Consider the following 12,927-nt stretch of genomic DNA (forward strand, 5'->3'; position numbering starts at 1 on the left):
CTCACTCCCCAGATGGCTGCAGCAGCCAGAGCTGTGCTGATCCCAAGCCAGGAGCCAGGAGCTCCCTCCAGGTCTCCCACATGGGCGCAGGGGTCCAAGGACCTAGGCCATCTTCTGATTTCCCAGGCCATAGCAGAGAGCTGGATAGGAAGTGGAGCAGCTGGGACTCGAACCAGCATGCACACACGGGATGCCGGCACTGCTGGCAGCAGATTCACCCGCAACGCCATGGTGCCGGCCCCAGGTAACATTTTTATAAGTTCTGGAGATTGGGGAGGCTGTTTGTCTATCATAGGGGTGCTGTGGTGGTGTTGAGGGGAACAAAGCTGGGGCAATGGTGAGAATCAGGGTTGTGGGAATGTTGAGAGGAGGGTCAAATCTAAATATAGGGCAAGGGGTAAGTGTCAAGGACCTGTGTACTGGCATCTCGATGTCACTGGTGAGTGGAGACCAGGTGTCACACTCCTAGGGAGGGCATGTCAAGTGCTGACTGAACTTTATGGTTTTCTCTTTCAGTCATGTATGAATACCACATTGGCTTTTCCTCATTTTTACCAGGGCTTCCCAGCCTGTTCCCCACCCCTCATACATATGAATAATAGAACCCGCAGGCCTTGCCTACCGACCAACTCTAACTTGGCCCAATATTTATTTGGAGCTTTCTTCCAACTTAACTTAAAGAAGCCTTAGTTCCCTAATTTGTTTGGAGGTCCCAAATTAAGGTCTCCCAGACCTCAAGTGTGTACCCTAGGGTGTTTTACCTTTCCAAATCTGTTTTGTGGAAGCATAAAATAAAATGGATGTATATTCCCTCAGCAGCTGGCAGTGGACAGAAGTGGGTCAGGAGGGTGCTGGGTGGTGTGGGGAAGACCAGCCTGGGACTGAAAATCCATCCTGTGTAATCCAAAAGGGGCTACTCTGCAGATAATCAAAGCTTAACTGTGTATCAAGATAAGATACTTACTCACATACACTCACATACATGAGTATAGGCACACAAATTTAGATATCAACATGGCACATGCATATGGAAATTTTTAAGACATTCACACAACTACACACACGTCTTCCTACTTGGATACTCCCACATACCCCTACATGGTAAGCACATGCACATATACAAAAACAAGCATGCATATGTACAGAGAGATGCCCAAGCATTTTATTTATACATGCATCCATACTGATAAACCATCATACAGGCCATGCAAGTACATGCTTAGGTACACATACATATACATATACTAGCAGGGATACACATAGAAGTGTGCTCATGCACATGCACACACCCCTCAAACACATATACACATCAGGGCTTCCTACCAGGGTCTGTAAACTGCTTTGGGCCCATGAGCTTATAGAGGAAATTGCAGCCTCAGAGACAGGGTTTGGACTTAACCTAACCCCTTCTCACTTTGGATGCCAACTCCACGCATTACAGGCCTTTCCCAAGGTGCAACTCCAATCATGTCACTTTCCTGCTCAAAAAGCAGTGGCTCTTATTATCTGCATGTGTCATGGATCAAGTCCAAATTCTTTATACTGGTATTCATACGCCCATCTTGGTCTGATCATGAAACATCTCTCTCTCTTTCTCTCTCTGTCTCTCTCTCTCTTTGCTTGACCATTATAACTCTGGGACATATAGTGACATTTTAAATCTACTTAGTGTTCTTCATTTCTGCTTCCCATACTTCCTCAACTCTACCTCACTACTGAAGTGGCTGCCTCCACCCAGAATGCACCCCCCTCCCCGCTTTTCCTCCTGAAAAAAATCCTTTCTACCCTCCAAAATTCTTCTCAATTGACACTGCTTCCACGAGGCTCTCCTTCAGCTACCCTCCTTCCTGCTGCAACAGACTCTAAGCTGAGAGTGAACTTTCCCTCTCCCAATCTTCCACAGTAATATATCTAGGCTCTTTGTAGGCAACTTAGCACTTTTAATCTTGTCTTGTGTTCTGTGTAGACTTGATTTATTTACCTCCTACCATTTCCAGAAAGGTTCTAAAGTGCACAGACCAGGGCCAGAACTGAACCATGCTTTCTCTATCCACCACCCACCCCAACTTCTGGCACATCAGAGGTACCTGTTGAACATTGGGCCTAATTTACCAAAACTAGAATCTACTTACAGAAAGTCCCAGCTGATACACTGCCCTCCCAATGACCTTCTCGGTGGTCTCAGTGTTGGTGACAGTTATTATAGTAGTCTAGATAGAGAACACATCAGGAATTGTAGGATTAATATATGAACTCATTAGAGGGAACAAGTGGAGTACCAGGTCAGCCATGTTAGCCAGCACTACTGCTATGTTCTCCCAGGGGCTGGATGATGGCATGATGAAGATGCCTGGGACCCCACAGACCAACCAATTGCCTTGCACATTCACAGAGGCCAACAGCAAGGACCAGGAAAGGCCAGGGGGTAATTAGGCCAGGAGAAATTCTCAGGTGGAGAAATTATGAGCTGATAATTGGCTTAGACAGCTAATATTTTCCCAGGAAAAGTCTTCTGGTGAGATGTAGTTCAAGGTGAAAAACAGATTACCAGCTCAGATTACAGCATGTCATTGTAATCTTTGTGGAGGCAAGAACTGGGTCGCATTGGGGTGATAGTATACACAGAGGATAAACTGGAGAACTTGGGAAGGCAGTGGGTTGTTATCCAGGCATGCATTCCTTAAAGAGATCTCCAAAGCTTTGATTTCCCCTGCCCACCAACCTGTACTTCCAGGGGCACTCACGAGTAGAGAGTCAGTGGGACTTACTGAAGCGAGTTCATCAACCTCCATCAGCAGAATCTTAAGAGTCATGTTCTTTGGAAAATCATTCTGCTTCTGCTCTTGGATGTTACTGTGTGGAGAGGTGGGTGAAGGGTGTGGGGTGGGGGAGGCGAGTGGGAATACAGAAAGCAGGGACTTAGCTATCAATGCTGACCAAGAGCCACATAGGGCTAGTCAAGGTGGAGGGCATTGTGGGGGACAAGGAATGTCTCTTGTAGTCTCTCAAATCCCATCCATCTCACACTTGAATATCAGTTTTTGTTTCATGCCCTGGCCTCTATGGACTCCCCTTGGAAAATGCAAATCCTTAGGGCAACTATGTTAAAGGGTGTATCTCCTGTGTTTCAGAGTGAAGGTTTCAAAGTCTCTGTTACCAAGCAGAAGGGATACATGCTGGGTTTGAGAGCTGAAGGAGGTTAAGTTGCAGGATGGATGCTCTTGTCTGGCTAAGAGGTCTCTATTTTCATCTGATCCAACAAATAACTATAAGTGTCCCACAAATATTGGATAATTATTGTTTCTGATATATGACCAGGCCTAAATATTAACAGTGTTTTAGTCTACTGCATTTATGTAATGGAGATTGGCAGCTAGTTTCCATCTCGACATACACAGTTAGAGAAGAAATAGACCTTGGCTGGAGACTGAGGATTTAAATCAGACTTGAGAGTAAGCCTCCTGGAAGTGAGGGCTGTTATACTCTTTAGAAAGCAATAGAATCACTTTTCCTTGAGACCCTAAAGTACTACCATCAATTTACATAGTTTATCCGGGGCTAACTGGAGCAAAGTGAGGGATTGAAAAGAATTTCCTGGTCTTGTAGTTGAGGATCCTGTGAAATTTTCTAAACCGCAGAAATAATGGGCCCTCCAGAGGCCTGCACTGGAGGGAAATTAGCATGGCCAATCCCACTCTGGGTCAGCTTGAGGACAGGACCAAGATGGGCAGAAGGAAAAGAGGGAACAACTTACCGGTGCAGAGCTGAAAACCAGCGCTCCTTGATTTCCGGGGAACTAAGAAGACAAGACACACACACACACACACACACAAAACCAGAATTCTTATCTAGGGAGGGACACAGAGAGACAGATTGAGTGATTCATGTCTAATTCCTTCTTAATGACCAACAAAATAAAAGGGAAACCTTGCACAGGGCTTGTATGTAGCAGTAACTGTGTGAGTGTGTGTGTGCACAGAAGTGTGTGTGTGTGTCCATGATAGAGCACACTCAGTGTGTGTATATGAGCACATTTGTGTAGATATATAGACTGTGGTTGGAGGTGTATGTGTATGTGAATATATAAGCACGGGTTTGTCTAAGAACTACAGTGTGGTTGTGTTTGTGAATCTAGGTATATGTTTATGCCCATGTGTATGAATATGTATGTAGGCATGAAATGTGAGTATGTGTGAAATATGAGCATGTGTGATATATGGTATGCATATGAACAGAGAGATTATGTTCAATTGCATATATGGGTGGATATTTGTGTAGGCATTGTTGTACACACATGTGGGTCAGTGTGGTAGTGTGGCATATGTAGGTATATATATTATTGTGGGAATAACGTGTGAATATAGTTGTAAGTAGGTATCTACAGATAAATATGCAGAAACAGACATGTGTACATCCACAGTGTATGTGTGTGTGTGTATATTTGTGTGTGTACACATATATATGGGAGTATAAATTAGTGTGGATACATGTTCTATGCAAATGTGCATGAATAAGCATTGAAGAGGTTGTGCTCACATGGTCTTGTTAAGCAACAGTGTATAGAGTAGGTCGTCATATTCACTTGTAAGACTGCATGATTGGGTCTCAGTGTATGACCCTGCTTCAGTTTTTTAATTTCCTAAAAATACTCATGAAATATCCACTAGGTAAACAATTTTGATGGCAACTCAATAAATCAGATGTGGGTTCATGAAGCAGGAAGGCCTGGGTAGCTCTTTGAAACCAGATATCAGTGCAGGTATTTTTTTCCTTTAGTTCTGAGTCTTTTCTCTTGGCTGCAATAATGCAAATGTGGTTGTGTGTCTTTTCTCTTACCTGCAATAACAAAAATATGAGTGTGCCAGGACAGAATGCTCTATGGGTGTCCCCTTTATAATCATTCATTACACTATACATAGACAATCTATACATTTTCTGTATGTGGTTATATTTCCCAATAGGGTAAACATGTAATTTTTAAACAGTTTAAAAAGAAGGGATAAGGTCAGAAGAAAGGGCTAATGCAGAAGAAAAAGTGATGCCAAGGGCCGCCTTACCAGAAGGTGACCACACTGTTGGTTGTAGGCCAACCAATCACAAAGGAGGTGTCTGCGCAGATCTTCTTCACTGTCACTTCATCTAGGCAGGAGGCAACCCACACCTCACTCAGACGGACCTGCTTCTTAAGTTTTAGGCTGTTGGTGGTCCTAGGATTTATGTCCACAGCAACTCTCAGTCTAGGACTACAGGAAGGAGTCAGCTCCCCACCTCCCACCATCCCTGGAGTGGGCCATGAGGTCTCCCTCTAATGGGTGGCTTTCTGCCTGTGACCTTCCCTTTCCCGTTCTAATGAATGCCTGGAACCTGTGCCTTTTCTTCTGCCCTAGGTGTTAGGCCTCCTCTCTGTATATTCCTTAGCTAAAACGGAGTATTGTCTGTCTTTTAGGCATACTACAGAGAGGATATTTTGGCCTATTAGAGTTCCCAAAGGCAGTTCTGCCATATCCCCAAGGCTTCTTGCAGAAAGAACCACTCCAGCCTCCCCCATCCCTGTCCACTACTACCATCCTGTGTGGTGGGGATATCCTACTTGGGCTTGGCAATGATGAGAGTATCATTGTAGAGTATAAGATGTCTCGACTGGATCTGTGCACCATTGTTGAGTTCAGCCTCATCATCCATGAGGAAGGTGGAGTTGGGTCCATGGAGAGCTCCCACCAGAGCCCTACTGCCTGGCTGACTGGCCTCCCAGAGTTGGTCCCTGGGAAGAAGGAGATAGGAAGGGAAAAATCCATACATCATGAAGTAGTGAGACAGGCACTGCAGAAAAATTCACTGGCAGGGGGCCAGAACTGTGGCACAATGGATAAAGCTGCTGCCTTAAGTGCCAGCATTCCATATGGGTACTGGTTCAAGTCCCAGCTGTTCCACTTCCGATCCAGCTCTCTGCTATGGCCTGGGAAAGCAGTAGGAGATATCCCAAGTCCTTGGGTCCCTGCACCCATGTGGGAAACCTGGAAGAAGCTCCAGGCTTCTGGCTTAGAATCAGCACAGCTCCAGCCATTCTGGCCATTTGGGGAGTGAACCAGCAGATGGAAGATCTCTCTCCCCCTCTCCCCCTCTCCCCCCTCCCCCTCTCCCCCTCTCCCCCTCTCCCCTTCTCCCCCTCTCCCCCTCTCCCCCTGCCTCTTCCTCTCTATAACTCTGCCTTTCAAACAAACAAATAAATATTTTTAAAAATTCACTGGAGGACCACACTACTGATAGTTTCAGATGCATTTCCATCTTCCAGCCCTTGGTTCTGATTATGCCTCTTTCTAGCTTAAAAATCCTTAACTTCCTCTTTGTTTACACTCATGATACAATCCAGGCTCTCTTGCTAGACTTTCCTGATTTATTTGATTTACTCCTGCCCCTTCTAAGCTTTTACCCTGTACTATAGTTGCTTGCTTACTGCTCTTTTCTGATTCATGCCCCTAGGTTGGACTATTGCACATGGTAGTCCCTCTGCCTGGTATGCCTATCTGTCCCTACTTCACTCCACCTAGGGAATATATGATCATCCTTTAGGACCCAATTCAAATATCATCTCAATAAATCCCACTCTAGTATTCTTAAATATAAATAGTTCTTCCTTCCTGTCCAAACGTGACATCTTTCTCCTGCCAAGTCGTGACTTCATCCTTTCCCTTCTTTAGACTCTTGAATTGCTGACCTTATGGTTCACAGAAATGGGAAAGAGTGGAAGGACTGGTGCCCTGACTCAGCAACCAGTCAATTTTCAGGAAGAGAACTCATGCAGACATTTACTCTCAGATCTGAATTTAGGTAGGGGTGCTGTGAGGGCATCACCAAAAATTGCTTTTCCCTCTGCTTGTTCAGTACCACAAAAACAGAGATGGGGATAAAAAGGAGAATGAACTGAAGTTGTACTTATTGTTAGTTAAAGAGGCCTGAAATTGGAAGTCATAAGGGGCATAGTTTCCACATTACTGTTCAGGAACACTGACTGGCAGCTGGTACTGATGGAAAAGGATCCTAAAACAAGTTTCCTTCCTCCCAAATTAGCCCTTCCTTCTACCTAGATTGGATACAGTGTGAGTGGACAAAGGCATGAAATATCTTCAGTATCTTCCACGTTTAGACAGATACCAGGGTGCTTAGGAGCAGGTGGCTTCTCTATGCCTTCCCTTTTCCTGAGGGTTTTCATTATTTGCCTTACAGATTGTATGTGAAAATGCCCTAATCCATTGATTAAGGTACTTCCAAGATGCATTTCCCATAAAATTTTTCTGCTAAGCTGGGCTTTCATTTCTCAGACCCCAGTAGACAGGCTTGTGAACCAAGAAGCTGGAGGGCAGGAGGAATGAACAAGTATAAGGCTCACCTGGAGATATAGTGTGATCGGTTGAGGACCCGGCTGAGGGCCAAAACAGTAGACCGTGGTTTGACACTCCCACTGGAACTCAGAGTCCCAAGGGTGCTCATGCTGCTTAGGGTGCTCAGGCTCAAGCTCCTAAAGGTGCTTGAACCCCCACTGACACCCATGATGTCGTTGACACTGGTGATATCACCATAGATCATAGTGTTGGTTGCATGTGCGGTCTTGCTGTCAGTCTCAATTCCACAGGCACCAATGTCTTCACTGAAGCTTATGTCTGTCTTGGTGTTTACATCTATACCGGCATTGTTGATGTTGCTACTGCTTGTTTTCTCCTTGGTGGTTGTAACTTCACTAGCATTTGAGTTTCCACTGGTGTTCACGATCTCGTTAATCTTGGTCAGGCTGCTGAAACTCTTGATATCACTGTCATTCATGGTGCTACTGTCACTCCTAATATGATCATCTGTTGTGGCATTATTGCCATTTTGTTTGACAGTCGGCTTCATTTCCTGTAGAAGAATGATGCCTTTAGGCAGGGTCCTGGTAGCCCTCTACCTCACCCCTCCCTTTGATGTTTTTCTTGTCTCATTAGTCCCCTCTGATCAGAATATACTTTGCTTTTCACTCTGTTGGACTATTGGTAATAGCTAACCATTTAAAGAACACAAAATGGAGCGGGCACTGTGGCGTAGTGGGTAAAGCTGCCACCTGCAGTGCCGGCATTCCATATGGTCACTGGTTCGAGTGCTGGCTGCTCCTCTTCTGATCCAGCTCTCTGCTATGGTCTGGGAAAGCAGTAGAGTATGGCCCAAGTCCTTGGGCCCCTGCAACCATGTGGGAGACCCAGAAGGAGCTCCTGACTCCTGGCTTGGGATCGGCTCAGCTCTGGCCATTGAGGCCATCTTGGGGGTGAACCAGCGGATGGAAGACCTCTCTCTTTCTGTCTCTCCCTCTGCCTCTCTGCAACTCTGCCTTTTAAATAAATCAATAAATCTTTTTTTAAAAAAAGAACACAAACTATGTGCCAAGTATTCTAATGTATTTACATTCACTTATCAGATCTCATTAGACTCACTGAGATAGATCACACAGAAATTGATAGCTCATTAATTATGAACTGTAACATACAAAGGGAAGTAACTTTCTCAAGGTCACAGAGCTAACAGCATAGACTTTCAAGCCAGGCCTTCCCTTCTGTTATCAGAGTTTGGGTTTTTCACTACTAAAATCCAAAAGAAGAGAGGGATAGGGAAAAAAAAAACATTGTGTACTTACATGTTAAAAGTATAAAGAATAGCAGAAAAATGCTTACTGTTAAAATTAGGAAAGTAATTAACCTACAATAGGGAAGAATCAGGATGTGAATGGAAGGACACACAAGGTAATTTTGACATGTTGGCATTGTTCTTCTTCTTGACTTGGTAGTGGTTACACAACTCTTTCATTGCCTAATTATTTATTACATTCTACTATATGTTCTAGTTTATATATTATAAATCATAATTATTTTTTAAATTTTAATTCCTTTTTATTCGAGAAGAAGAGAGACAGAGATAGGCAGAGAGATTTTCTAACAAAATGCAAACAATTGCCAGGATGGTGGGAGCAGGGAACCCAGTTGGGGTCTCCCACATGGCTGACAGAAACCCGACCACTTAACCATCACTTTTTCATCTCTCAGGTTACACATGATTAGGAGGGTGAAATCTGGAGCAGAACAAAGACTCCACTCCAGGCACTCTGTGTGGGATGCAGCTGTCTTAACTGCTAGGCTAAATATCTGCCACATAATATTTTTAAGTTAAGAAAAACCTCAGAATAGGACTTCCCATATATTTTTAAAATATTTTCTCTTGCTTCTTGCTTATTGTGTGAAACCAATCTAGGGTCTTCTCTAGATGATCAGTATCTGAGGCATGTGTCAAGCAAGAAGATGCTTAGGATGAAAGATGTCCAGTCAAAGACAATGCAGTTAGCTGAAGATAAGGGGTTCTAGTGTTCCACAAAACAGTGGGGTAAGTATAATCTATGATAAAGACAATGGGGCCGGTACCACGCTCAATAGGCTATTCCTCCACCTGTGGTGCTGGCACACCGGGTTCTAGTCCTGGTTGGGGCACTGGATTCTGTCCTGGTTTCTTCTCTTCCTGTCCAGCTCTCTGCTATGGCCCAGGAGTGCAGTGGAGGATGGCCCAAGTCCTTGGGCCCTGCACCCACATGGGAGACCAGGAGGAAGTACCTGGCTCCTGGCTTCAGATCAGCACAGTGCACCGGCCACAGCGCACCAGCCGCAGTGGCCATTGGAGGGTGAACCAACGGTAAAGGAAGACCTTAGACCTTTCTCTCTCTCTCTCTCTCTCTCTCTCTCTCTCACTCTCTCACTGTCCACTCTGCCTGTCAAAAACAAACAAACAAAAACAAAAAAAGGAAATTGGAGGGTTAATTGCTTGGTACTATTGATTCATGCTATGTATATTTGTTGAAATACTGCACTATACCCCATAAAATATACAAGTATTTCATGCTAATCTGAAACTCAAAAAAAAAATAACTGAAGAAATAAAATAAGAGTATAGTGATAACTTTCCTTCTAGTGATATACCCTTTCAGTCAGGCGTCAGGGACAGTCACTGGAGGCAGAGGGGGTGACAAACCTGGGGATTTCTCTACGATAAAGTGGTTATGAGAATGTCTGAGTGTTAACAACATGCTTCCTGAGCTCACAGGATGGCTAAGGACCTAGAAACTCTATAGGTCTTCAAGGGATGAAGGATGCAGGCAAGCGTGCTAGCTAGACTTTTATTACCTTGCCTCATCCCTTTCTTTCCTCCACAAATGTATCTGCCCTTTGTCCAATCTATCCTTCCCTCATCACACATTTCCTCCCTATATAGTCCTAAACGGCACAGTTAGAGGGCCCTAGAATTTCAACTATCCCTCTCACTTTTAAAGAAAGAAATAGCATTAATTTAAACAAATTTGTATGCCTAAATCCAATACACTAAACAGATAAAAGCAGAACCCTTGTTTGATCTTTCCATTATGGTCTCCATATCCTCAGAAGCACATATGAGGAATGATAAAACACATTTGAAAAATCACTGTTCTAGTCCAAACATCATCTCTTAATGTTACATATATTTTAATGATATATGGAATAGAAGGGGCTTGCTTGAGGTGACACAGGATTTCAGTGGTAGAACTGAGACTAGAGCCAAGATGAATGCTGAGAACACCGTCAATCCTTTCCCAGAAAAGGAATGACATAGTGATTATCAGAAACGCTGGAGCATGGATGGGAGGGAGAGTTGGGTGGGAAGTATCACTATGTTCCTAAATCTGTATACATGAAATATATGAAACTTGTATAACTTGAATAAAATTTGTAAAAGAACCACTAGAATTATAAAAAATACATATATAAAATAGACTATGTACACTGAAAAAGTAAATGATTCTGTTTGAAACAGGAAAAGTATAAGAACTACCAATGTCTCAATTATAATGATTAAGATTAAACTTAAACAGGATGGTTAAAGGCTTGTATAGTTTTCTCTCCATATCCATGAGTTCTTTATAAATTGGTTCAATCTACTGTGTATCAAAAGCATTCAGAAAATCATTACCATCTGTATTGAACACATATAGACTTAGTTTTTGCAATTATTTACGAAAAATACATTATAACAAATATTTGCATAGCATTTACATTGTATTAGGCATTAATAAATAATCTAGAGGTGATTTAAAGTATGCAGGGGAGGCCGTCGCCACGGCTCACTTGGCTAATCCTCCACCTGTGGCGCCGGCACCCCGGGTTCTAGTCCCAGTTGGGGCACTGGATTCTGTCCCGATTGCTCCTCTTCCAGTCCAGCTCTCTGCTGTGGACCGGGAGTGCAGTGGAGGATGGCCCAAGTGCTTGGGCCCTGCACCCGCATGGGAGACCAGGAGGAAGCACCTGGCTCCTGGCTTCGGATTGCGCAGTGTGCCAGCCGTGGTGGCCATTTGGGGGATGAACCAATGGCAAAAGGAAGACCTTTCTCTCTGTTTCTCTCTCTCACTGTCTAAGTCTGCCTGTCAAAAAATAAATAAATAAAGTATGCAGGGGAGTGTATTGGCTAAGGTATGTGTATATGTGTAGATTTAGGTATATGTGTATAATGGAGATTATATGAAAATATTATGTGATTTTATATGAGACTTGATTATCCACACATTTTGGTACCTTCAGAGGGTTCTGGACCCAATATTCCATGGGTATTGAGGGATGACTGTACCATGAAGACTACAAAATGTTATGAAAATAAATTAAAGATGACACAAATAAATGGAAAGACATTTTGTGTTCATGGGTTGCAAGATTTAATATTGTTAAGATGTCAATTCTATACAATCTATACTATAAATGCAATCTCTAGCAAGAGCTTGATTTTTTTTAACAAAAATTCACATGGAATCTAAAGGGACTCCACATAGAAAAAAAAAATCTTGGAAAAAGAAAAACAAAAATTGAGCACTTACACTTCTTGATTTTAAAGCTTACTCTAAAGATACAGCATTCAAACCGTGTAGTACTGGTATACAGGTAAGCATATATCAATGGACTACAATTGAAAGTCCAGAAATAACCATATACATTTGGTCATTAATTTTGACAAGACTGCCCAAACCTTTAAATGAAAAAGTAGAGTCTCTTGAATAAATGGTGCTGAGACATTTAGACATCTACAAAATAATTGAATTGGCTATCTACTTCACATCCTATATAACAATTAACTCAAAAAGATCAAGGACATAAATTTAAGAGCTATAAAACTCTTAAAATCCACAGAGGGGTGGGGGGCCTTGTGGCATAATGAGTTAAGCCACTGCCAGTGACACCAGCATATCATATGAGCTCCTTTGAGTCCAGGCAGCTCCACTTCCAATCCAGCTCCCTACTAATATGCCTGGGAAAGCAGCGGAAGATGGCTCAAGTGCTTGGGCCCCTACCACCCATGTAGGAGATCTGATGGAGCTCCAGGCTCTGGGCTTCAGCTTGGCTCAGCTCTGGCCATCAATGCGACCATTTAGGGAGTGAATCAGCATATAGAAGATCACTCTCTCTCTCCCTCCCTCTCTATAATAATTACATAAATTTTTTAAAAAAACATAGGAGATAAATCTCATGAAGTAGGAATTGGTAATAGCTTCTTAGATATAAAACCAAAGACATAAACATTAAAAGAAAAATAGATAAATTACATTTCATCAAATTGAAAACTTTTGTGCCTCAAAAGACATTATCAAGAAAGTGAAAAGGCAACCATAGAATGAGAGAAAATATTTGCAAATACTCATAATATATCTGATGAGGATTTCGTGTTCAGAATAGAGAGAGTTCTTATAATTCAACAAACAAAAATTACAAACAAAAATAAGTGAAAGATTTCAATAGACATTTCTCAAGCAAAGATATACAAACAATGAGTGAACATGTGAAAAGAGCCTCAGCATCACTAATCATCAGAGAGATACAAATAAAAACCACAGCGAGATACCAT

The sequence above is a fragment of the Oryctolagus cuniculus genome, chromosome X (genome assembly GCF_051225735.1).
Source record: "Oryctolagus cuniculus isolate XC-2025 breed Fujian yellow rabbit chromosome X, ASM5122573v1, whole genome shotgun sequence".
In the NCBI taxonomy this organism is placed as follows: domain Eukaryota; kingdom Metazoa; phylum Chordata; class Mammalia; order Lagomorpha; family Leporidae; genus Oryctolagus; species Oryctolagus cuniculus.